Source organism: Monodelphis domestica, chromosome 3, assembly GCF_027887165.1.
Source record: "Monodelphis domestica isolate mMonDom1 chromosome 3, mMonDom1.pri, whole genome shotgun sequence".
Classification (NCBI taxonomy): Eukaryota; Metazoa; Chordata; class Mammalia; order Didelphimorphia; family Didelphidae; genus Monodelphis; species Monodelphis domestica.
The window spans coordinates 92,422,326-92,447,397 of record NC_077229.1 but is presented as its reverse complement, the minus strand read 5'-3'; the positions used below and the strand labels follow the sequence as shown (position 1 = coordinate 92,447,397).

General features: G+C 36.9%; 1 long non-coding RNA gene across 1 annotated transcript in view; it reads right to left on the bottom strand.

The window, feature by feature from the left end:
• Positions 1-1,554: 1,554 nt before the first annotated feature.
• Positions 1,555-25,072, bottom strand: part of LOC130458287 (uncharacterized) — a 29,081-nt gene continuing 5,563 nt past the window's right edge. Inside the window, exon 2 of the long non-coding RNA XR_008917408.1 lies at positions 1,555-5,191. This is a non-coding gene — a long non-coding RNA (uncharacterized LOC130458287). The remainder of the gene's footprint in view (positions 5,192-25,072) is intronic.

Below are 25,072 nucleotides of genomic sequence, written 5' to 3'. Positions count from 1 at the left end.
CCTGCTCACTTAATTCATATATGTCTTTCTAAGTTTCTCTGAAACTATCCCTTTCATCATTTCTTATAACACAACAGTATTTCAACCCATTCATATATCAGCCATTTCCCATTCGAAGGTCACCCCCTCAGTATCCAATTCTTTATTACCACAAAAAAGAGCTGCTATAATTTTTTTGTATATATGGATCCTTTTCCCTTTTCTTCTTTCCTTGATCTCTTTAGGGTATAGACCTAGGAATGGTATTACTGTGTCAGAGGGTATATATAGTTTAATAGCTTTGGGGGAATAATTCAAAATTGCTTTCTAGAATAGCTGGGTCAGTTCTCAGCTCCACCAACAGTGCATTTATTTTCCCACAGCACCTCCAGCTCTTTATATTTTCTCTTTTTGTCAATATTACCAATTTGATGGGTATGTATAACAAGGTGGATATGTGGGTGGGGATACAGGTACTCATTTGTATTTCTCCATTTGTTAGAGTATTTTTTCATATAGCTATTTATAACTTGGATAACTTTCTTGGAAAACAGCCTAGATAACCTGTGACCATTTATCATTTTTTTTAACCTTTACCTTCTGTCTTAGAATCAACACTGTATATTGATTCCAAGGCAGAAGAGCGGTAAGGGCTAGGCAATAGGAGTTAAATGGCTAGCCCAGGTTCACACAGCTAGGGAGTGCCTGAGAGCAAATTTGAACCCATGAGCTCCTATCTCTAGGTCTGGTTCTCAATCCACTGCGCCATCTACCTGCCCCCTACTATATGACCATTTATCAATTGGAGAATGCTTCTTATTCTTATAAATTTGAATTGGTTTCCTATATTTTAGAAATGATACATTTATCAAAGAAATGTGCTGCAGAGATATTTTTTTTCCTATTTACCTACTTCTATTCTTTTTTTTTTAACTCATACCTTCTGTCTTAGAATCAATACTATATATTGATTCCAAGGCAGAATAGCAGTAAAGGTTAGGCAATGGGGATCAAGAGACTTGCCCCGGGTCACGTAGCTGGAAGTGTCTGAGGAACATATTTATATTCTAATTTTGTGTAATCTAATACATAAAATCTAATTAAAATTTTATGTGATCAAAATTGTCAGTTATGCTCTCTTTCTTTATCCATGGATCTGACAGGCAATTTCTTTTTGCTTTTCTAATTTATGATGAGTGACTAGAATAAGCTAGAAAGAAAAATAACTTTGAAAGACTTAAAAATCTTATCAATGTAATGACCACCCATGATTTGAGAGAACTGATGAAGCATATTAGCTACTTCCTGCCTTCTGATGTCATCATAAAACCAAAACTGCCTTCTCAAATGTTATCAATGATCTCTTTCTTATAAATAAATTTTATTGATATGTTTTGTTTCTAAACAACACTATAGTTTTTCTGACTATACTCTCTCTTTTCTCTAAGAGCCATCCTATGTAGCAAATAGTATTTTCTGAAGTCAAGAAAAAAGGAAAAAAAATTAACCTAACTGATCAACACTTTGTGTAAGAAATAAAATTGGAACTCTGATCCTTATTTTTCATAAAGTTTATTAGTTACTTGGATAGAGATAGAGAGAAAAAGCCTCTTTTATACAGCTATGGTCTCAGCTTGGCCACCCCACCAGCTCCCCTCAGGGCCATGACCTGAGATAGAGAGGGAACACATTGACAAAAAGTCAGTTGGGGGCACTTCCCTTTGGCATAAGAGTTTACATTCAGAATAAATGATTGGTTCAACCCCTTTCCATTCAGTTCATTATGTCCCAAAGTTCATTCTGGATCTCTTGATATAGTGTGTGGTTTCTGTAGGCATCCTTATGGCATCTTCGTCAAAAGATCCACTTTCTTGATTTGAGGTGTTGGTGATTTTCTCTTCCTAAAATTGCTTTTAAAAATCTTAAACCTAGGATTTTACAATAATTATACACTTTGAAAAAGTCTAAATATATGTGCAATATGTACACTTGTGGGGATGGAGTCTTCTCATCTCTCTTATTTCAAGCAATGCATGTTCTTTATAATTTTGAAATATTTGCTTTTAGTTGTTGTGGTTATTCTTTCTGTTTATATTATTATAGCTATTGTATAGCATTTTTTCTCAGTTCTGCTTACTCTAATCTCTATCAGTTCATGTAAGATTTCCCCAGGCATCTCTGTATTCATTACCTTCATAATTTCTTCCAGCATAGTAATATTCCATCACATTCATGTACTATAATTTGTTTAATGATTTACCCAATAAGTGGGGATCTACTTTATTTTTTTTATTCTTTGTTATCACAAAAAGTGCTGCTATAAATATTTTAATGTGTGTAGGGACTTTCTTCTTATGAATGACTCCTTGGGGTGTTAGAATCTCTAGGTAACAGAATATGGACATTTTAATCACTTTTTCTTCAGAAAAATGACTTCAGAAAATTCCTTGCAAATAATTTCAAACTGATTTCCAAAATGATTATACTGATTCAAACTTCCATTAACAACCCACCAGTGTCCCTTTCTTCTCATAACCCCTCTAACATTGATTATACCTATATTTTGTCTTTTCTGCCAATTTTCAGGGTCTAAGGTAAAACCTCAGAGTTGTTTTGATTTGCATTTATCTTATTGTAAATGATTTGGTGCATTCTTTCATATAATTTGCTGTTCTTTTTTTATGAACCATTTGTTTATATCCTTTGACCACTTACCTATTGGGGAATGTTTTTTTTTAATGATATATATCTGTGAATATATATCTGTTACTTGTTTATGTATCTTGTTTGTTATATACCTTGTCAGAAGGTTTTCAGTTCCATGTAAACAAAATTATCTATTTTGTTTCCTATAATTATTTCTATGCCTTATTTGGTTATGAATATATCTCTTATCCATATCTTGAAAGGAATATTGTCTACTTGTTTTGTAATTATTTAATAGTATGATCCACTTAATAGTATACCCATTTAGAATTATTGTGGAAAATATTTAGAATGTAAGGTGTTGGTTTACGCCTCATTTCTTTTTTTTTTTAATCCTTACTTTCCATCTTGGAGTCAATACTGTGTATTGGCTCCAAGGCAGAAGAGTGGTAAGGACTAGGCAATGGGGGTCAAGTGACTTGCCCAGGGCCATACAGCTAGGAAATGTCTGAGGCCATATTGGAACCTAGGACCTCCCATGTCTAGGCCTGGCTCTCAATCCACTGTGACAAGGAAATCACTTTAAAAGACTGATATATATTAATTTAAGGTCGCCAAGGAATTCAGCTATGTAATTCCTAAATGAAAACTCAAGTCAGCAGTCAAACTTTTATGGAGTTTAATTACAAACAGGAGGAAGAAAGGAATTAGAGATAGAGAGAGAGAGGGAGAGAGAAAGGGGAGAGAAGGGAATAGGGCTTAAATACCCCTTCTGTTTAGGCTGGGCCAAAAGGCCCAAGCCCTTAGATAGCTGGGGCAAAGAAAGGAGATCAGTCCCTATTACTCATGTGACCAAAATGGAGAAACAGTCTCCAGGGCCTCCACCTCCAGCTTCCTTCAGAGCAAGCTTCTCAGAGCACCTCTCCAACCACTCAGAGCCAAAACTCTCCCACCACCCCCTCAGTCCTCAGACCCCTCTATCTTTAAGGAAACCATCCAAGTTCCCTCCCCATAGTTCTCACATCTACCAATCACTGTCCATCATTTTCCCTGTGCCAATGGTGACTCTAGCTTAACCCAGGACCGCCCAGAGGTCTGTGGCTTTGCACATGTCTGTTGAAGGTCATATTCTCAAATAATTAAATCTTGATCTTTTGCTACAGCCCTTCCTAAATCCTGTTACCCTGAGTAGGGTAGAGATTGGAATAATTAAATTTTGATCTAGGCTGCAGCCCTTCCTAAATCCTGTTAGGACTGAGTAGGGTGGAGATTGCAATTTCCAAGACCTGATTCTGTCATTCCAAGTATCTCCATTGTATCAATTCTAAAATCAATCATGACTCAAAGAAATTCCTGTTCTGTGCTTAAGCATAGGTCAAAGTCCTTTCCATTGTTCAGCAAAAGGTTTCTGTCCTAAAGTAATCTTAAGAAGGGAGGAGGAGGAACCTCCCATGCCAATGGGGTTCACATTCCAATAGCCAAGACCCACTATCAATAGGAAATTTTTCAAGTATGAAATTTCCCAATGGTGAAATTTCCAACATTTATAAGTCTAAGAAATTTTAAGGTTTATACTACCCAGCTGCCCCCTACGCCTCATTTCTGCAAGATGTTTTTTTCAGTTTTCCTGCAATTTTTAAAATATCAAATAAGGGAGTTCTTTCATAAGTAATTTATGTTTTCTGGTTGATCTAATACTGGGTTACTGAGTTACATTGTTTCTGATACTCTCTTATCTTTGGTCTGTTCCCTTGATCTACCTTTCTATTTTTAAACCAATGCCAGATGGTTTTGGTTACTGCTGATTTATAATATAGTTTGAGGTTTGGCAGTGCATTTTTTACTTCTTCTCTACCACTTTTCACCATTTCCCTCGATGTTTTAGATCTTTCATTTTTCCAAATGAATTTTATTATTTTAGTAAGTTCAGCAAAGCATCCCTTTAATGTTTTGATTTATATAGAATTAAAACTGTGAACAATTTTGGTACCATTTTCATTTTGATTACATTGGAAGAGCTCAGCTACAGGCATTGAATATTCCTTCAGCTCTTAAAGTTCTTCATTTTTTAAAGGAGTACTTTGTAATTGGATATAAACATATATTTTGAGTGCTTCGGTAGCTTGATCTCCAGAAAATTCCTGCATTTCATAGTTATTTGGAATGAGATTTCTCTATTTTTGCCTCTTGGATTTTGTTATTATTATGTAAAAAATGCAGTTGAATTTTGAAGGCTTATTTTGTAGGCTACAATGTTGATAAAGCTATTGTCAAGAATTTTTATTGATTCCCTAGGATGTTCTAACTACACATATATCATGAGCAATTAAGAATATTTGATGTTTTCTTTAGGAATATTTATTCCTTTAATTATTTCTCATCTTATTACTATTGCTTCAGCACTTTCATTTAATTTATAAAAACATTTTAAACTTAAAAAAAATTTTTTTTGCTTCTTTTCTTCTAGGAATTCTAGTTGAATTTGTACCCAAGCTGTGATTTTCTCTTTGCTTATAGATATTTTGGAGTCATTCTCTTCTTCTGGCTAGCTTGATGGTACTTTCATCTATAAAATAAAGAAAAGCAGATAAATTAATCAGGTATGCAATTTAGAAAACTAAGAAACCAACAAATTAAGAATATCTGATTAAATACCAAAATAGAAATCTTTAAAGTCAAAGAAGAGATTAATAAAACCTTAAACAAAAAGAAAAAATTCCATTGAATGAATAAGAGCTTTTAAAAAAAAAATGCAAAGGGGGCAGCTGGGTAGCTCAGTGGATTGAAAGCCAGGCCTAGAGATGGAAGTTCCAAGGTTCAAATCTGGCCTCAGGCACTTCCCAGCTGTGTGACCCTGGGCAAGTCACTTAACCCCCATTGTCTAGCACCTACCACTCTTCTGCCTTGGAGCCAATACACAGTATTGACTCCAAGATGGAAGGTAAGGGTTTTAAAAAAAATACAAAAGTTGATGTGTAGTGTCCATGTAGAGACTCTGTGTGTCCACATGGGTCTGTCTTGAGCTGTTTTTCAGAGAGGCATATATATATATATATATATATATATATATATATATATATATATAGAGAGAGAGAGAGAGAGAGAGAGAGAGAGAGAGAGAGAGAGAGAGAGAATCTCATCCAGAAATTCCCCAAAGTATCTAGTGTAATAAATTAAAGATAGGTATATGATGGAGGTATCAGGTCTTCTACATGTTGTTTTCTTATCAGTCTTTCTCTTCTTTCAGGAACCTGAAAATAATCTGCAATTCTTTCTTTCTCAAAGCTGAAAGCCCCAAACCCAGGATTACTTTCCACCCCCCTTGCTTTCACTATTTGTGGCATGGAGGATTGAGTGAGTTATGCAAATGAGCTTTCAGCCTCAGGTTACAAATAGATAAAACAAAACCATTAACTAATTTAATATAAAAGAAAGAAAGAAGAAAACCCAATTCCAATATAAAAAGGAAAAAAGATGAATAACCAAAAAAGAAGAAAAAAGGAGAAATTACTAGGAACAACTTTGCCCAATTATATGCCAATACAACTCATAATAAATAAAAATAAAAATAAAACAAAATAGAAGAATATCTATAAAAATATAAAATACCCAGATTAAGATGACATGAAATGGAGGACTAACATAACCCAATCTTAGGAAAAATAAGTTAGACAAGTTATAAATGAATTCCCTCTCCCAAAAAAAGGATGAGATGGATTTATAAGTGAATGCTATGAAACATTCAAAGAACAATTAATTCCAATGTTACATAAACTGCTTGAAAAACTAGGAAAAGAAGCAGTTCTATCAAATTCCTTCTCTGATATTGTAATGGGCAAAAGATGGGAAATAACTGAGGGGGGGGGAAAGTTGGCTCTTCTGAGCATATTTGTTTATTAAAGAATGCATGTTAATTGCCTAACAAATTGGGACCAGGTCCCTTGCTCAGTTAACCCTGAATACAGGGGATGATAAATATTTATACATTAAAAATAATTATTCAAATAAGACCAATTCATTAAAAGGAAACAATTTCTAATTGGATGAAAGATTAAGGTCTTCTCAGGTTGAGAGGGGGAGAATGAACAGTGCAAGGATTATCTTGGGGATGGTATTTGATGGTCTGGAGGAGCTAGAGGAGGCTACAATTTGTGAACAGGTGAGGCAAAGTAGGGTAGAAGTCTAGGTGGATAGAGCCCTACTATGTTCACTCTCACTCTTCCTGAGTCGTGATACAAGGGATGCTACTTAGGAATATGTGGTTCCCTGGTGATAAATATGTGATGGGGAGTTGAAGGAAAGTCTCCTCAATCTGCTGATGGAAAAGGTACCCCCAAATTCCTGTGCATAAACCAGCCAGGGAGATAATCCTCCCCCAAATCTGGTGTCTCAGCTGGGGAGGGGTCTATATCAGCACTCCGCTAGGGCTGATCAGTAGCCTCAGTGAGTTGCTTCCTCCAAGCTCCTTTGAATAATTCCTCTTTGCTGATATCTGACTGTGGTCAAATAGTTTAATAGATATTGGATATTAAGATAGTGGGGAGTTGGATAGAGGGTAGAGGGGTCCCTATTATCTATGTCCCAAGAGATCCTTCACTCTGTCAGCTTCAAAGCTGGGCAGAGTTTCACCTTCCCTTCCCTCCATTTCTCATGCTAAATTAAATATTAGAAGGGTCAAGGTGGGGGCATCTGGGTAGCTCAGTGGATTGAGAACCAGGCCTAGAGATGGGAGGTTCTAGGTTCAAATCCGGCCTCAGCCACTTCCTAGCTGTGTGACCCTGGGCAAGTCACTTGACCCCCATTCTGCCTTGGAGCCAATACACAGTATTGACTCCAAGATGGAAGGTAAGGGTTTAAAAAAAAATTAAAATTAAAAAAAAAAAAGAAGGGTCAAGGCATAGTAGAGCAGATGCAATAGGCAGGGAGAGAAAGTCTGGCTCTCTGGCTAAGACCTAACAGGTCCAAAGAAACCAAAAATCTCTTTATAGATGTTGTTAGAGATATAAGATATAGAATCAATCTTCTGGTGAAGTCCCAGGGCATCTGTAAATAATCAAAGGAACAGTGGCAGCTAGGTGGCTCTAGAGCCAGGCCTGGAGATGGAAGGTCCTGGGTTCAAATACAGCCTCAGAACCCTGGGCAAATCACTTAGCCCTAATTGGCTAGCTCTTATTGCAATTCTGCCTTGGAACCAATATTTAATATCAGTTCTAAAACCACACTTACTCAGTTCCCATAATTAACCATTTGTTGTCCCAATCCCCTTAGTTCCTTCAGTTTTCTTGCAATATGATATGGTTTGGTGAACTAAATTAAAGGTAATCAAAACAGAGAAAGAAAACTATACACTAATATCACTAATAAATATTGGTGTAAAAATTTCAGTAAAACATTAGCAAGAAAACTATAGCGACATATCACAAAGATTATATACTATGAATAATTTGGATTTATACCAAGAATACAGAGCTGTATTAATGTTATGAAAATTATAAACATAATTGCCCATATTGATAATAAGAATAACCAAAGTTATCTAATTATAACAAAAGAAGCAGAAAAAAAGCTTTTTTTTTTTTGCAGAATGCAAATACAGAATGCAGAAGATACAATACTTATTCCTGTTAAAAAAGATCAAACTAGAAATCATAGGAATAAGTAGGTCTTTCTTTAAATATGAGTAGTTTCTATCTAAAATCCAGAGCCTGCATTATCTATAATGGAGATAAGCTAAAGGCCTTTCCAATACCATGAGGGATGTCCACTATCACTATTATTATTTAATACAGTTCTAGAAATTCTATATAAAGCAAGACAAGAAAAAGAAATTGAGGGAATAAGCCTAGACAAACATAAGACAAATGATTATTTTTGTTTATAGAATCCTAAAGAGGCAGTTAAAAAAAACTAATGAAATAATTAACAACTTTAGCAAAACTGCAACATAGAAAAATAAATGTATATAAAATCATCAGCATTTTTAATATATTACCATAAAAATTCAGCAGAAAAAGACAGAAATAAATTTTGCTTAAGGTAACTACAGACAGGATAAAATATTTGGGAGTCTACCAGCCAAGAAACACACAGAAACTTATATAAATACAATTATAAAATATATAGTACATAAATAAAAATAGATCTAATTAATTGGAGAAATATCGATTGTTTATGGGGAGCCTAAGCCACTATAGAAAAAAGGCTATACTTCCTTAATTAATTTACTTATTTAATGCTACATGAATCACACTACTAAAGAACTTTATGAAGCTAGAAAACATAACAAAATTCATTTGGAAAAAAATAAGTGCTAAGATTCTCAAAGGTATTAGAAATATTTCTAGAAATAAAACTAGATCATAACAAATTATTTGTTTTTAAACATCCCACATAACATAGATATAAGAAAAACAAATGGAGCAACCAAGAAAAAAAGAAAAGTACAAAATTCTGAAAATATACAAGGAGACAAAGGTGAAGGAAGAAATCAAATAATAGTGAAGATGGAGAAACAGATCTGATACATCCTGGACTAAATCTCACAGCAACCTGCTGGAAATGAAACTGTTTTTTGGGGGGACTAAATTGTAGAATGGGAGTACACATAAAAGAGGAAAGGGGGAGCGACAAAATGAAGAAAATCAGTGATGTATCCTAATCAAATCAAAGTTCAACCATGAAAGCTAAACAAGTTTTTACATGTGAAATGTGATGGAATAGTATTGTGCTACAAGAAGTGATGGTTTCATAGAATGGGAAGATTTGTTTGAACTGAATGCAGAATGAAGTGCGTATAGGAGCAGCAGAACAATTTACAGAATAAAGACAATATTATAAAGACAAATAACTTCATAAGACTTAAGAACTTTAATTAGTACAAGAACTACAGTTCTAGAGGATGCATAATGAAACATGTTAGTCACCTCCTGATAGAGATGTATAGATTGAGGCACATTTAAAAAACATGGCTAATGCAGAATTTTTTTTTTACTAGGCAATATATGTTTGTAACAGAGGTTTTGTTTTTCTTCTTTCTTTCTTCTATACAGTTTCTGTTGCTGCCATGTGGATCTTGCCCTTACTGCCTTGCCCTCCTTTTTGGATTGTTATTCACTTTTAAAAATATAAATTCCTGCTGATGATAGAAAAGATATAATCCCATGGTAGGAATTTTCCTATGTTCCAATTGTGTAGTACATTATTGACCTTTGCCCTCTCCATGGACATTTTTCTCTCCGTTTGCTGTGAAATGTCTCTGGGTCTATGCCCTCTCATTTTTCTAATTATCAGTTGTCCCAGAAATTCTAATTCTCTTTCTCCTGAGGCAAAATAAGGGTTCTAAACACCAAATCCCTAGATTATACCCATTGAAAGGTCCCCATCTTCCTTTATGGAATATCTCACTTCCTATAAAAAAATGTTTATCAGTGGAGTTCTCTCTTACCACTAAATGAAAAATTTTCCCCTTTCTTTCCCCCCCTTTCAATCCTTATCTATTCTTCTGTGGGTTGTTATTTTTCTGAGAGATAGTAGGAGTTTTGCTGGGTAAGTAATTCATGGCTGAAGTCCCACCACATTTGCCCTCTATAATATCATATTCTAAGCTCTCCAATCTTTTGATATAGAAGTTGCTAAATCTTGTTCCATCTTGACTGTGGTTGTGTAATATTTGAATTGTTTCTTTCTGGGCTGCTTGCAATATTTTCTCCTTGACTTGGGAACTCTGGAATTTGGCTATCATATTCCTGGGAGTTTTCCTTTGGGGATTTCTTTTAGGAGGTGATTGCTAGATTCTTTCAATTTCTTTTTAACCCTCTGGTTCTAGGATAAAAAGGCAGTTTTCACTGATAATTTCTTGAAAGATGATAACTAGACTCTTTTTTTATCATGGCTTTCATTCAGGTAGTCCAATAATTCTTAAATTATCTCTTCTTGATCTATTTTCCAAGTTAGGTGTTTTCCAATAAGATATTTCATATTTTTCTCTAATTTTTCATTAAAATTTTTAAAAAATTGTTTCTTGATGTCTCATGAAGTCATTTTTCCATTTGCCCAACTCTAATTTTTAAGAAATTATTTTCTGGGACTTACGGGTTAAGATGGCCCCAGAATAGAAGCAAAGCTCTTTCTCTCTTCTCCACCAACTGATATGAAGTGCCTCAAAGGGACAAAACCAAAATCAGATGAGTGAAGGGGCTATACTGTAGGGTGCAGCATTGAAAGTAGGCAATGTTTGGGAATTTTCACACTACAAGGGGGCAAAATTACTCCTACCAAAGTGTGAGCTCACCCTCCCCCACTCCACCTAGGACCCCAGAGTCACAGTGAGTGTGGGGCAACCTCTAGGTTTTCAGGGGGCTGGCTGAGAACACCACAAACTTACCCTTAAAAGCAGGGAGCTTTGAGACCCCAGGAGACTGAGGAAAGTGGAGCTTGGAGATAGGGCAGGGCTGTACACAGCAAATGCCGCTGGGGAGACTTGGAAAATAGCCTCAGGGCAAAAATATCTTCGGAGCTCAATACAAAGACATACTTACTCTTCTCACTCAGAATTTTGCAGGGCAATCTCTAGGTTCTCAGGGGCTGGCTGAGGACACCATAGATTTATCCCTAAGAGCAGTGAGACGTGGGACCCCAGGAGGCTGAGGAATGTGGATCTTGGGTGTAGAGATAGAGCAGAGAGGGGTGACACACAGCAGATGCTAGAGATTAGAAAAATAGACTCAGAGCAAAAACTGCTCCATCGCTTGATACACAGAAAGGCTGCCCTCCTTACTCAGACTTCTGCTGGGAAGGGAAGGAAAAAACCAACAAATCAATGCCCACCAACACCCAAGAACTACAATCTATAAATACAAAGGAAGAGGAGGAGGAGGAAGAGGAAGAGGAAGAAGGAAGAAGAAGAAGAAGAAGAAGAAGAAGAAGAAGAAGAAGAAGAAGAAGAAGAAGAAGAAGAAGAAGAAGAAGAAGAAGAAGAAGGAGAAGGAGAAGGAGAAGGAGAAGGAGAAGGAGAAGGAGAAGGAGAAGGAGAAGGAGAAGGAGAAGGAGAAGGAGAAGGAGAAGGAGAAGGAGAAGGAGAAGGAGAAGGAGAAGGAGAAGGAGAAGGAGAAGGAGGAGGAGGAGGAGGAGGAGGAGGAGGAGGAGGAGGAGGAGGAGGAGGAGGAGGAGGAGGAGGAGGAGGAGGAGGAGGAGGAGGAGGAGGAGGAGAAGGAGAAGGAGAAGGAGAAGGAGAAGGAGAAGGAGAAGGAGAAGAAGAAGAAGAAGAAGAAGAAGAAGAAGAAGAAGAAGAAGAAGAAGAAGAAGAAGAAGAAGAAGAAGAAGAAGAAGAAGAAGAAGAAGAAGAAGAAGAAGAGAAGAAGAAGAAAGAAGAAAGCAGCCTTTGATTCTGGATAATTTCTACTTAGAGAAACAACACTCTACAGAGGAAATAGCAGAGGATGACAAACAAGCAAAGTCATCCAAATTTTTTAAAAAATGGAAATAGGCCTCAAGCTCTCCAAGAAATCAGGCTGGAATTTGAGAACCAAGTTAAAAAGATAGGAGAAACTTGGCAAGAAAAATGGGAACTAGTTTAAAAAAAGAAAATAACAGTTTAGAAGACAGAATCTCCAATTTGGAAAAAGAAGCCCAGAAATCAAATGAAATGATAAGGAAATTGAAGACTAGAACTGATCTGCTGGAAGTCATGAAAAGCAGAATAGACCAAACCAAAAATGAAAATAAAAAATTCATAGCTGAAAACCAGTCTTTAAAGACCAGAATTGGGCAAGTAGAAGCTAATGATATCACAAGACAGCAAAAATTAATAAAGCAAAGTCAAAAGAATAACAAAATAGAAGGAAACATGAAATATCTCACTGAGAAAATGATCTGTAAAACCGATCTAGAAGAGACAATTTGAGAACCATGGGTCTACCTTAAAACCTAGGCATAAACAGAAACCTTGACACCATGCTACAAGAAATTAACCAAGAAAACTGCCCTTATTTCTTCAACAAGAGGGCAAAATAGACATTGAAAGAATCCATAGACCATCCTCTACATTTAATCCTCAAAATACAACCCCCAGGAATGTAATTGCCAAATTCAAGAGCTTCTAAGCTAAGGAGAAAATATTATAAGAAGTCAGAAAGAGACCATTCAGATATCAAGGAGCACCAATCCGGATTACACAGCATCCACTAAAGGACCATGAGGCTTGGAATATGATATTCAGAAAGGCAAGAGAAATGGGTTTACAATCAAAATGGAATATATACTTCCAATTGAAAGTATGGGTATTCAACAAAATAGAAGATTTCTAAATATTTATAAAGAAAAGACCTGAACAAAATGGAAAGTTTGATATCCAAATACAAAAACCAAGAGAAATATGAAAAAGCAATTAAGAGAGGGGAAATTTTTAAATTTTTTTCTTTAAAGGCTTTAATAAGGTCAAATTGTTTATATTCCTATAAGGAAAAATATTATTTGTAATGCTCAAAAATTGTATTCACTATTATAGTAGTTACAAGAATTATTCATAGGTAGAAGTTGGGGTACTAAGTGGTTTAAGATGATATACAAAAAAAGGAAAAGGGGAGGAGTAGAAGATGGCACAGAGGGAAACTTGAAGGAATAAGAAAAATAGTATAATCTATACCACACAAAGAGGTGCATGGGAGGGGAAGTGGAAGAATACTATTATAAGAAGGAGAGGAAGAGAGTAATAATAGGTAATACTCAAACCTTTGTGAACTTTAAAATTACTCCACCCTACTTAGACCATACGTTAGAAGATTTGATTTAGCTATCTCCTGATTGTAACAATGAAGAAACTTTCTTTAACAGAATCAGGAATGCCTTGTAGTACTTTACATTGCTCCACCCTACTTAGTCTAACAAGGTCAGAAATGTCTGCACCCATACTCAAGGATTAAGTATCTAGGAGGATACCCTTTGATAGACATGTGTAGAAACAGCTGACAGACCCCAGGGCTGTCCTAAGTTAAGCTAAGCTACCATTGGTACAGATAAGATGCAGGAAAGTGACATAAAACTGTCTATATACGGCATGTCACTTCCTCTCTTCCCTCTCTTGACCCAGAGAGGTGGATCTGGCTGATCACTTCCTGTGAGCAGCCTGGGTGCCAGTTCAATCCTGGAACTCCAGCCTGGAGGAGCTCCCTGAGACAGCTTCCTTGAGATGGTCTCATGGTGAGTGATAAGACTGACTTCCCTTTCTTTTGGCGCTCAAGGGAGGCCCCCTTGGCCAAGGCCTTTAACTCCTGCCTGGCTCAGCCTGAGCCGCAGCAGTTTAAATTAACTCTTTCCTCTCCCTCTCTCTTCTCCTTAATTCCTTTTCTCTATATTAATTAAAATCACCATAATTTCCAGCTGACTTGGATATTTTATTTGGGATAACCTATGGTGACCAATAATTAATTTAGATTTTAAGTCACAATGCTACAATTATCCTTTACACCTTACTCTCTGTGGAATCAATTCTGAGAGGGAAGAGCATTTATATCCATTGGGGTATTGAATTTTTTCTTACCCTACAGGGAAGTTGAGAGGGAAAAACCAAGGGGGGAATGGAATGGGGAGTACAAAAAGGGAGGGAAAGAGCAGGGGAAGGGAATTTAATAAACCCTAAAAATAAATAAGAGGGGAATAAAAAGGGAGGAGTTGGAAAGGGAAGTAAAATAAGGATGGGGATTAGGGGGACTGATTAAAAGCAAACCACTGATATAGAAGGAAATAGCAAAAGAAGAAAGGGCAGGACTAGAAGAGGAAATCAAAATATTGGGGTACACAGGTGGTCATTATAACTCTGAATGTGAATGGAATGAACTCGCCCATAAAATGGAAGCAAAGAGCAGAGAGGATTAGAAACCAAAACCCTACTATATTTGTCTATAAGAAACACACATGAGGATAGGTAAACACACACAGGATAAAGGTAAAAGGCTGGAGCAAAATCTATTGGACATCAACTGAGAAAAAGAAAGCAGCAGTCTCAATCATGATATCTGACAAAGCCAAAGTAAAAATAGATCTAATTAAAAGATACAGTAAAGGTAATTACATCCTGATAAAAGGCAGTATAGTGGTTGTCTCTCGGTGATCGAGAATGACTATTGTCTTTGTGCATTATCATCTATTGATGTACCCTCATGTGGCTTTGAAGTCCAAAGGCTGAGGCTCAGAGTTTGTGGCACATGGGGCATGGGACTCCAGTTGTTACGGGAGGTGAGGTTGTGGCCTGGTGTTGGCGTTCATGCGCAGTGGCAAGATGTCAACAGGCATTTGTGGGCACTGAGTGCAGGACGACACCTAGGTCAGGGTAGAACTGTTCGATGGTCTCCTCTGTGTTGGTCAGTGTTGGGGCATATGCGCTGATGATTGTGGCATACCAGTCTTTGCTGAGAGGTAAACGGATCTTCATGAGCCTCTTGCTGATGCCCACAGGCAAGTCTGGCAGCTGTTTGAGCAAACTGGTCTTGATAGCCAGGCCAACACCATGGATTCTGTCTTCATTTGAGGCTCTACCTTTCCAGAAGAAGGTGTATCCAGTGGTGGGTTTGCTGAGGGATCCCTCTTCTGGTAAGCGTGTTTTGCTTAGGGCTGCGATGTCAATGTTATATTGTGCCAGTTCTTTACCGATTAGAGCTGTTCTTCTCTCAGGTCTTGGGGTATTCTCTCTATCAAGTAATGTTCTGATGTTCCATGCTCCTAGTAAGAGTTTCTTTGTATTTTTTCTTTGATTTCGACTGCTTAAAGGGATGACCCGCCAGCCGCAGTTTGCTGACCGGGTGTTTGTAGGGCAGGAAATGTTTGGGACACCTTTTCTAGTCCCCTCCCTTGATTAGGGTGAGCAGTGCTGTCCTAGAGAGGGCTGCTCAGTCGCCCAGGATGCTGCCGAACGTCTCTGCTGCCCTACAGAGCAGAGTGACCACTGGTCCGTGGGCCACCTACGTGCAGGATTGTGACTATAACTTCCAGTGGTCACCTCCACCTGTTGTGTTGCCACTCCCCCATCGCCGCAGGTCTTGAAGAGGATGGATGGGGTTAGGATAGATGAGTGTGCACAAAGATACTTGTGCGTGAAGGAGATTTAAGTGGAAAAGTCGATGCACAGACAGTCCCACTCTCTCAGCATTAGAAGCCTGGGTCCAGTGGCATGAAAAGTCATTACACCTGGAGACTTCCTCAGCTGCATTGGATGGCCATGTTGTCTTTTGTGCTCCAACACGCCCTAAGCACTCCACAATGCTTTGCTGTGTCGCCATCTCAGCCGTTGAACCTTCTTATTGGTTTCTTTTGTCTGTTCAGCTGAAGCAATCTTCACATGCTGGGTGAGCAAAGCCCTGGTTCACCAGGGGTCAACGACCCGATGGCTACCCTCACAAGGTTTAGCCAGCCTGTTGAAGCTGTGGCCTGGGGTGTGGCCGTGCCACATGCTAGCAGCTACTGGGAGCCACAAATGAGAGCTGGGTGTCAGGTGGGGGGTCAGTATAGACAATGAGGAAATATCAGTACTTACCATATATGCACCAAATGGTTTAGCCTCTAGATTTCTAAAGGAGAAAGTAGTAGAGTTGAAGAAGGAAATGGATAGTAAAACTATACTAGTGAGAGACCTGAACCTTCCTCTATCAAATCTAGATAAATCAAGCCAAAAAAAATAAATAAGAAATAGGTAAGAGATGTGAATTAAATTTAGAAAAATTAGAGTTAATAGATATGTGGAGAAAATAAATAGGGCCAAAAAAGAATACACTTTCTTTTCAGCAGCACATGGTACATTCACAAAGACTGACCATGTACTAGGGCATAAAAACATTGCAAACAAGTGTAAAAGAACAGAAATAATAAATGCAACCTTTTCAGAGCATAATGCAATGAAAATAATAATTACTAAGAGTACATGTAGAAGCAAATAAAAAATTAATTGTTAATTAAATAATATGATTCTCCAAAATCAGTTAGTTAAGGAACAAATCATAGAAACAATAATTTCACTGAAGAAAATGACAATGATGAGACAGCATTTTGAAATCTATGGGATGCAGCCAAAGCAGTACTCAAGGGGAAATTTATAACCTTGAGTTCATATATTAACAAATTAGGGAGGGCAGAGGTCAGTGAATTGGACATGCAAATTAAAAAAACTAGAAAGTGAACAAATTAAAAATCCTCAGATGAAAACTAAATTAGACATTCTAAAACTCAAAGGAGAAATTAATAAAATTGAAAGTCAAAGAACTATTCAGTTAATAAATGAGACTAGAAGCTGGTACTTTGAAAAAACAAATAAAATAGACAAAGTACTGGTCAATCTAATTTTAAAAAGAAAGGAAGAAAACCAAATTGACAGCATCCAAGATGAAAAGGGAGACCTCACCTCTAATGAAGAGGAAATTAAGACAATCATTAAAAACTATTATGCCCAATTATATGGCAATAAATATGGCAATCTAGGTGATATGGATGAATATTTACAAAAATATAAATTGCCTAGATTAACAGAAGAAGAAATAAATTACCTAAACAACCCCATATCAGAAAAAGAAATTGAACAAGCCATCAAAGAACTCCCTAAGAAAAAATTCCCAGGACCAGATGGATTCACAAATGAATTCTATCAAACATTCAAAGAACAACTAATCTGTAAACCTTAAAATTTCCCAGACCCTACTTTATAAGATTGGATTAAGTCCATTCCCCATTTGGGCAGTGAACTCTACTTAAAGCAGGAATGTGAGAATTCTACTTTACCTACTTGGGTCTGCCCTAGGGGAAGATAAAGTTGTAAACTCTTTTCTGAACAATGAAAAGTACTTAAACCCATACTTTTCTTAAGCTAAGTGCTTATAAAGGTCAAGCAACTTGTGAATTTACAAGGAACAAAGAACTGGAAAACTTACTCAGAGCTTTCCTGGTGTGAATTACTCAAAAATCCACACCTTCTTAGGTGTGGATTAAGAATGGGCGGTCCTTTAGAAACATCTACAGTGATTGGTAGATGTAAGGACTTGGAGATGACAGAGAAGATTTTGCCCTTAAAAATAAGATCTCAGGGAAGAGCTGGGAAGTGATTCTGAAACATTCAGATTGGAGAGACTCATTCTGAGGAGACTGATTCTGAAACATTCAGATAGAGGAGGGAGCTGGTGAAAGCAGCTGAGAAGCTGCTGGCCTGGTGTCATTAGAAATCCTTACTTATACAGATCTTATGGTGAGTTATAAAAAACTGACTGATTCCTCTCTTAAGGCTCAGGTCTAGGCCATATTGGCTTGAGGCCCTTCATACTTATTCCTTTCTTACTCTCTCTCTCCTTCTTTGATTACTCATTGTATTGTTAATTAAAAATCTCTATAAAACCCAATTGACTTGGGTATTTGAATAATTGGGAATATTTCCCTGGCGACCACCTTATATTTGATTTTAAAACCCAAGACACTGTAGTGAAACATATTTCTGTGGTCAAAATTACTCACTCTCTCTTATATCTATCACAATTTATATCTTCCACCATTTTAACTCATTACAGTTTAAGACCTCAACTAATTTAAATCTCACAAATCCCAATATTATACAAACTATTTGAAAGAATAAGCAAAGAAGGAGTTCTACCAAATTCCTTTTATGACACAAATATGGTACTGATTTCAAAGCCAGGCAGGTCAAAAACAGAGAAAGAAAACTACAGACCAATCTCCTTAATGAACATGGATGCAAAAATATTCAATGGAATACTAGCAAAAAGACTACAGCAAGTGATTACAAGGGTTATTCATTATGACCTGTGCCAATGGTGGCTCTAGCTTAACCTAGGACCGCCCAGAGGTCTGTGGCTTTGCACATGTCTGTTGAAGGTCATATTCTCAAATAATTAAATCTTGATCCTTTGCTGCAGCCCTTCCTAAATCCTGTTAGGACTGAGTGGGGTGGAAATTGTATTTTCCAAGACCTGGTTCTGTCATTCCAAGTATCTCTATTGTATCAATTCTAAAATCAATCATGACTCAAAGAAATTCCTGTTCTGTGCTTAAGCATAGGTCAAAGCCCTTTCCATTGTTCAGCAAAAGGTTTCTGTCCTAAAGTAATCTTAAGAAGGGAGGAGGAGGAACCTTCCATGCCAATGGGGTTCACATTCCAATAGAGTTCCCACTATCAATAGGAAATTTTTCAAGTATGAAATTTCCCAATGGTGAAATTTCCAACATTTATAAGTCTAAGAAATTTTAAGGTTTACAGACCTGGTGGGATTTATTACCAGGAATGCAAGGATGGTTCAATATTAGGAAAACCGTCCACATAATTGACCATATTAAGAAGCAAACTGACAAAAATCACATTATATTTCAATAGATGCAGAAAAAACCCATTACAAAATCCAACACTCATTACTATTGAAACACTAGAAAGCATAGGAATAGAAGGAGCTTTCCTAAAAATAATAAGCAGTATATATCTAAAACCATCAGCAAACATCATCTGCAATGGGGATGTAAGATAATTTTAGCTTTGTGACTTGAAATCTAAATAATTGGTCACCAGGGATGATTCCCAAATAATAAAATACCCAAATCAGCTGGGAATTATGGTGATTTTAATTAATATAGAGAAAAGGAATTAAGGAAAGGAGAGAGAGAGAGAGAGAGAGAGAGAGAGAGAGAGAGAGAGAGAGAGAGAGAGAGAGAGAGAGAGAGAGAGAGAGAGAGAGAGAGAGAGAGAGAGAGAGAGAGAGAGAGAGAGAGAAAGAGAGAGAGAGAGAGAGAGAGAGAGAGAGAGAGAGAAGAGAGAGAGAAAGAGAGAAAAGAGAATTAATTTAAATGCTCTGGCTCAGGCTGAGCCACACAGTAGTTAAAGGCCTTGGTTAAAGTGGCCTCCCTGAGCCTAAGGGAAAGGGACTCAGTCTTATCATTCATCACGAGACCGTCTCCAAGGAAGCTGTCTGAGTGAGATCCTCCAGGCTGAGTTCCAGTCCTGAACTGAACTCTGAATCCAATTGCACTCTGAACTGAATTAAATTGCCTGAACTGACTTTAGCCTCCTTTTAAAGAAATTTTTTCTTATGTCACCTCCCCTAAATTTTCACATCTACCAATCACAGTAGACACTTTTCTCCAGGACTGCCTATTCTTTAGTTCTCACCTTCTTTGATTAGATTTTCTCCAGGACTATTCACTCTTTAGTTCTCACCTTCTCTGGTTAGATTATATCTTCTGGGGTACTTCACACTTCTTTGTTAACCTTACCTTTTATGAGTTACTTGACCTTTTTGTGATTAATTTAACCTTTATAGGTACTTAACACCCTTTTGTATTAGATCTAAAAATAGACTTAGCTTAAGTTTTAGCTTCATTATAAGGTATGAGTTAAGTACCTTCATTGTTCAATCAGGAGTTTACAACTCTATCTTACCCTAAAGTATGTCTAATTAGGGTGGAGTAATTTCCAAGTTCACAATACATTCCTGATTCTGTTAGACCAAGTATCTCCATTTTACAATAAGGAAATAGCTAAATCAAATCTTCTAAAGTACAGTCTGAGTAGTTTTTAAAATTCACAGGGATGAACTAGAAGCCTTCCCAATAAGATCAGGAGTGAAACAAAGATGCCCATTATCATCTTTATTATTTACCATTGTACTAAAAACACTAGCAGTAGCAATTAGAGAAGAAAAAGAAATTGAAGGTATTAAAATAGGCAATGAGAAGACCAAGCTATCACTCTTTGCAGATGATATGATGGTCTACTTAAAGAATCTTGAAGAATCAAATAAAAAGCAAGTGGAAATAATCAATAACTTTAGCAAAGTTGCAGGATACAAAATAAACCCATATAAATCATCAGCATTTCTATATCTTTCCAACACAACTCAGCAGCAAGAGTTAGAAAGAGAAATTCCATTTAAAATCACCCTAGAAAATATAAAATATTTAGTGATCTATTTACAAAGACAAAAACAGGAACTGTATGAACACAACTACAAAACACTTTCCACACAATTAAAACTAGATCTAAACAATATGAAAAACACTGATTGCTCATGGATAAGACAAGCTAACATAATAAAAATTACAATCCTACCCAAATTAATTTACTTATTTAGTGCCATACCCATTGAATTACTAAATTTTTTTTTTACTGAATTAGAAAAAAAAACATAACAAAGTCCATTTGGAAGAAAAAAAGATCAAGAATATCAAGGGAAATAATGAAAAAAAAGTGAAGGAGGGGGGCCTAGCAGTACCATATCTTACACTGTACTATAAAGCAGTGGTTATCAAAACAATATGGTACTGGTTAAGAGATAGAAGGGAGGATCAGTGGAATAGATTTGGGGTAAATGACCTCAGCAAGACAGTCTATGATAAACTGAAAGATCCAAGTTTTTTGGACAAAAAAACCACTATTTAACAAAAAACTTCTGGGAAAATTGGAAAACAGTATGGGAGAGATTAAGTTTATATCAACATCTCACACCCTATACCAAAATAAATTCAGAATGGGTGAAAGACTTGAATATAAAGAAAGAAACTGTAAGTAAATTAGGTGAACACAGAATAGTACCTGTCACATCTTTGGGAAAAGAAAGATTTCAAGACCAAGCAAGAGTTAGAAAAAACTACAAAATGTAAAATAAGTAATTTTGATTACATTAAATTAATAAGGTTTTGTACAAACAAAACCAATGCAAACAAAATTAGAAGGGAAGCAATGAATTGGGAAAAAATCTTTATAACAAAAACCTCTGACAAAAGTCTAATTACTCAAATATATAAGGAGCTAAATCAATTGTACAAAAAATCAAGCCATTCTCCAATTGATAAATGGGCAAGGGACATGAATAGGCATTTTTCAGATAAAGAAATCAAAACTATCAATAAAAGCACATGAAAAAGTGTTCTAAATCTCTTATAATTAGAGAAATGCAAATCAAAACAACTTTGAGGTACCACTTTATACCTAGCAGATTGGCTAACATGACAGCAAAAGAAAGTAATAAATTTTGGAGAGGATGTGGCAAAGTTGGGACACTGGTGCATTGCTGGTAGAGTTGTGAATTGATCCAACCATTCTGGATGACAATTTGGAACTAGGCCCAAAGGGCTTTAAAATTGCCTGTCCTTTGATCCAGCCATATCACTGCTGGGTTTATAACCAAAAGAGATTATAAGGAAAAATACTTGTACAAAAATATTTATAGCCACACTCTTTGTGGTGGCAAAAAAAATAGGAAAATGAGAGGATGTCCTTTGATTGGGGAATAGCTGAACAAACTGTGGTATCTCTTGGTTATGGAATATTATTGTGCTCAAAGGAATAATGAACTGGAGGAATTCCATGTGAACTGGAATAACCTCCAAGAATTGATGCAGAGTGAAAAGAGCAGAACTTGGAGAACATTGTACACAGAGACTGATACACTGTGGCACAATCTGAATATAATAGACTTCTCTACTAGCAGCAATGCAATGATCCAGGACAATTCTGAGGAAAGAATGCTATCCATATCCAGAGAAAGAACTGTAGGAGTAGAAACACAGAAGAAAAACTACTGCTTGATCACATGGGTCGATGGGGATATGATTAGGGATGTAGACTCTAAAGAATAATCCTAATGCAATTATTAATAATATGGAAATAGGTCTTGATCACTGATACATGTAAACTCCAGCTTGTTGGCTATGGGAGTGGGGTGGGGGAGGGGAGGGAAAGAACATGAATCATGGAACCATGGAAAATTTTTCTCAATCAATTAACTAAATTTTAAAAAATATATTTTTTCTGTATTGAGTTTTTATATCTCCTTTTTCATTTGGCCAAGTCTACTTTTCAGAAGTTGTTTTCTTCAGTGAATTTCTGTCTATATTTTTCCATTTTTTGCCCTTCCTTTACCAAGCCATTGACTGTTTTTTTATGATTTTCTCTACATCATTGTCATTTCTTTCCCAATTTTCTTTCTGCTTCTATTATTTGATTTTTAAAATACATTTTGAGCTCTTCCAGGAATTCATTTTTGGAGGAGGGGAGGAATGGTGGGGCTGAGATTTGTTCATATTTTTCCTTGAGTCTTTGCACATAGCTGTCTTGTCTTGTTAAGTTTGTGTTTTGATCTTCCCTGTCACCATTATAACTTTCTGTGCCTGGGTTCTTCTTTTTTGTTGTTGTTTGCTCATTTTCTCAGCCTATTTCTTAACTTTTAACTTCATATTAAAATTAGGTCCTGCTCCTGTGTAGGCACTGTCCCAAACTTCAAGTTTTTCATGCTGCTATTTTCAGAGTTAATTCTAGGGATTTGTTTTTAGTTCTTTCAAGTATCTGATCTAAGCAGAAGTGTGGTCACTATTCTTATGGCCTATATTTTTGTACTTGAGGGACCATAAGCTCTTTTTTCAGCCCTGGAACTGTGTCCAGGGTCTCATTTCTGATAGTGCTCCACCTTGTCCTGGGACTGTGATCTGGAATCACATAGGGGCAATGTAAAAGCGTCCTAACCCCCCAGTGCCGGAAAAGCGTCTCCTATAATCTCCTTCTGATCAGTTTTATAACCCCCTTCACATCTGAGATGAGAGCTTTGGAAGCCACCACCTATTCAGGCATCCTTGATTCAGTTGCCTCCATGACCTGCTGCTGGTTTGCCAGGGCACAGTCTATGTTAAACTTGATTCCACTCTCACCTTAGTGAGACAGACTTTTCCTGCTAACCTAAGTTGTCTTGGGCTAGAAAATTGTTTCACCCTATCATTTTATTGGTTCTGCAACTTCAGATTTTATTTTGAGCCATAATTTTAACTTGGAGGGGATTTGGTAGAGTTCAGGTGAGCCACTGCCTTTACTCTACCATGTTGGCTCCATCCTCCTTTAGTATCATCCTTGATTTCTCCCTTGTACTCATCTCACAAATATAATCAAATGCCAAATCTTATAGTTTATACCTTTCTAACATTTGTTTTATATCCCTTTACCTCCATTCTTTAGTCATAGCCCTAATTCAGCTTCTCATCACCTCACTGGGACTGATGTGGGCTGAAATGTCCCATAATCCCTGCTAAGTAGTCATAAACAATCAAAGGAATATGGAATAGGGTAGCTGGGTGGCTCAGTGGATTGAGAGCCAGCCCTATAGATGTGAGGTCCTAGGTTCAAATCTGGCCTCAGACACTTCCAAGCTGTGTAACCCTAGACAATTCACTTAACCCTCATTGCCTAGCCCTTACTACTCTTTTGCCTTGGAACCATTCACAGTATTGATTCTAAGATGGAAGGTAAGGGTTTATTAAAAAAAAAAAGAATATACAATAACTAGTTGATTAGTATGGTGCCACCTTTCATATAAGACATATAGATTTACAATTGTGAGAAAACTCTTTACTTCATATAACCTAAATTCTAGGTTAAGGAGGTTCAGATTTAAAGTCACATAGGATTAGGTTCAAGCAATGCTCAATTTCCACAAATGTTGCCTTCCTTAGGGTCTGAGCAGAAAAGAGAAAAATTTGACTGAAAATTTGGCCTGGGGCATTTTACTTTTTAACTTGTTAACTTCTCTTTAAATTTTGGTTTGCTCCTCCCAGCAGGGATTGAATCATGGATAAAGTCATGCAGACTATGGGTAAAGTGATATCAATTCCTTGGAAATGATAGGGCAACAACCACCCAAACAAATGACCCCTTCCTTAGTAACTAATCAAGATAAAAAAGAATTCCTGAAAATCCTTAACCCACCCTCTTTACCTCCTTACCTCATTATCATCCTCCTTAGCTTCTAGCTACTCTATTACTATATTCTCTTATAATAAAGCTTGTTACCTTAGCATGGAGTCAGTCTGAGCTGTCAATTCTTTGGACAAAACCTTAATTTTGCTCCCCCCACATCACAAATATTGTTATAACTTTTGGTTGGTTTCTGCCTCCAATTTCTCCTCTCTACAACAAATCCTCTATTCAGCTGTCAAGGTATTTTTCTAAAGCACAAGTTTGATCAATTCATCCTTCTCTCCTCATTGAGCTCTGGTGGCTCCCTATAATACATCTAGGATTAAATCTAATCTCTGGAATTTAAAGTTCTTCATAATTTGGCCCCTTCCTACCTCTCCAGTCTTCTTATACTTCACACCCTTCCTTTAACTCTAAGATCCAGCTATATTGGCTGACTTGCAATTCCTTCAACAGGTCACTCTTATCTCCCAGTTCCATGCCTTTTGCAGGAGGCAATCCCCCATGCCTGGAATGCTCTGTCTCTCAACTCTACCTTAGTTTCCTAGGCTTCCCTGAAGATGCAGCACAAGGGGCAGCTAAGTAGTACCATGGAGAGAGCACCGGCCTGAAGTCAGGAAGACCTGTTCAAATCTGGCTTAAGACACTTCCTAGCTGTGTGACCCATGGCTAGTCACTTAACCCCAACTGCCTATTGTTTTCTGCTTTTCTATCTTAAAATTAATACTAAGA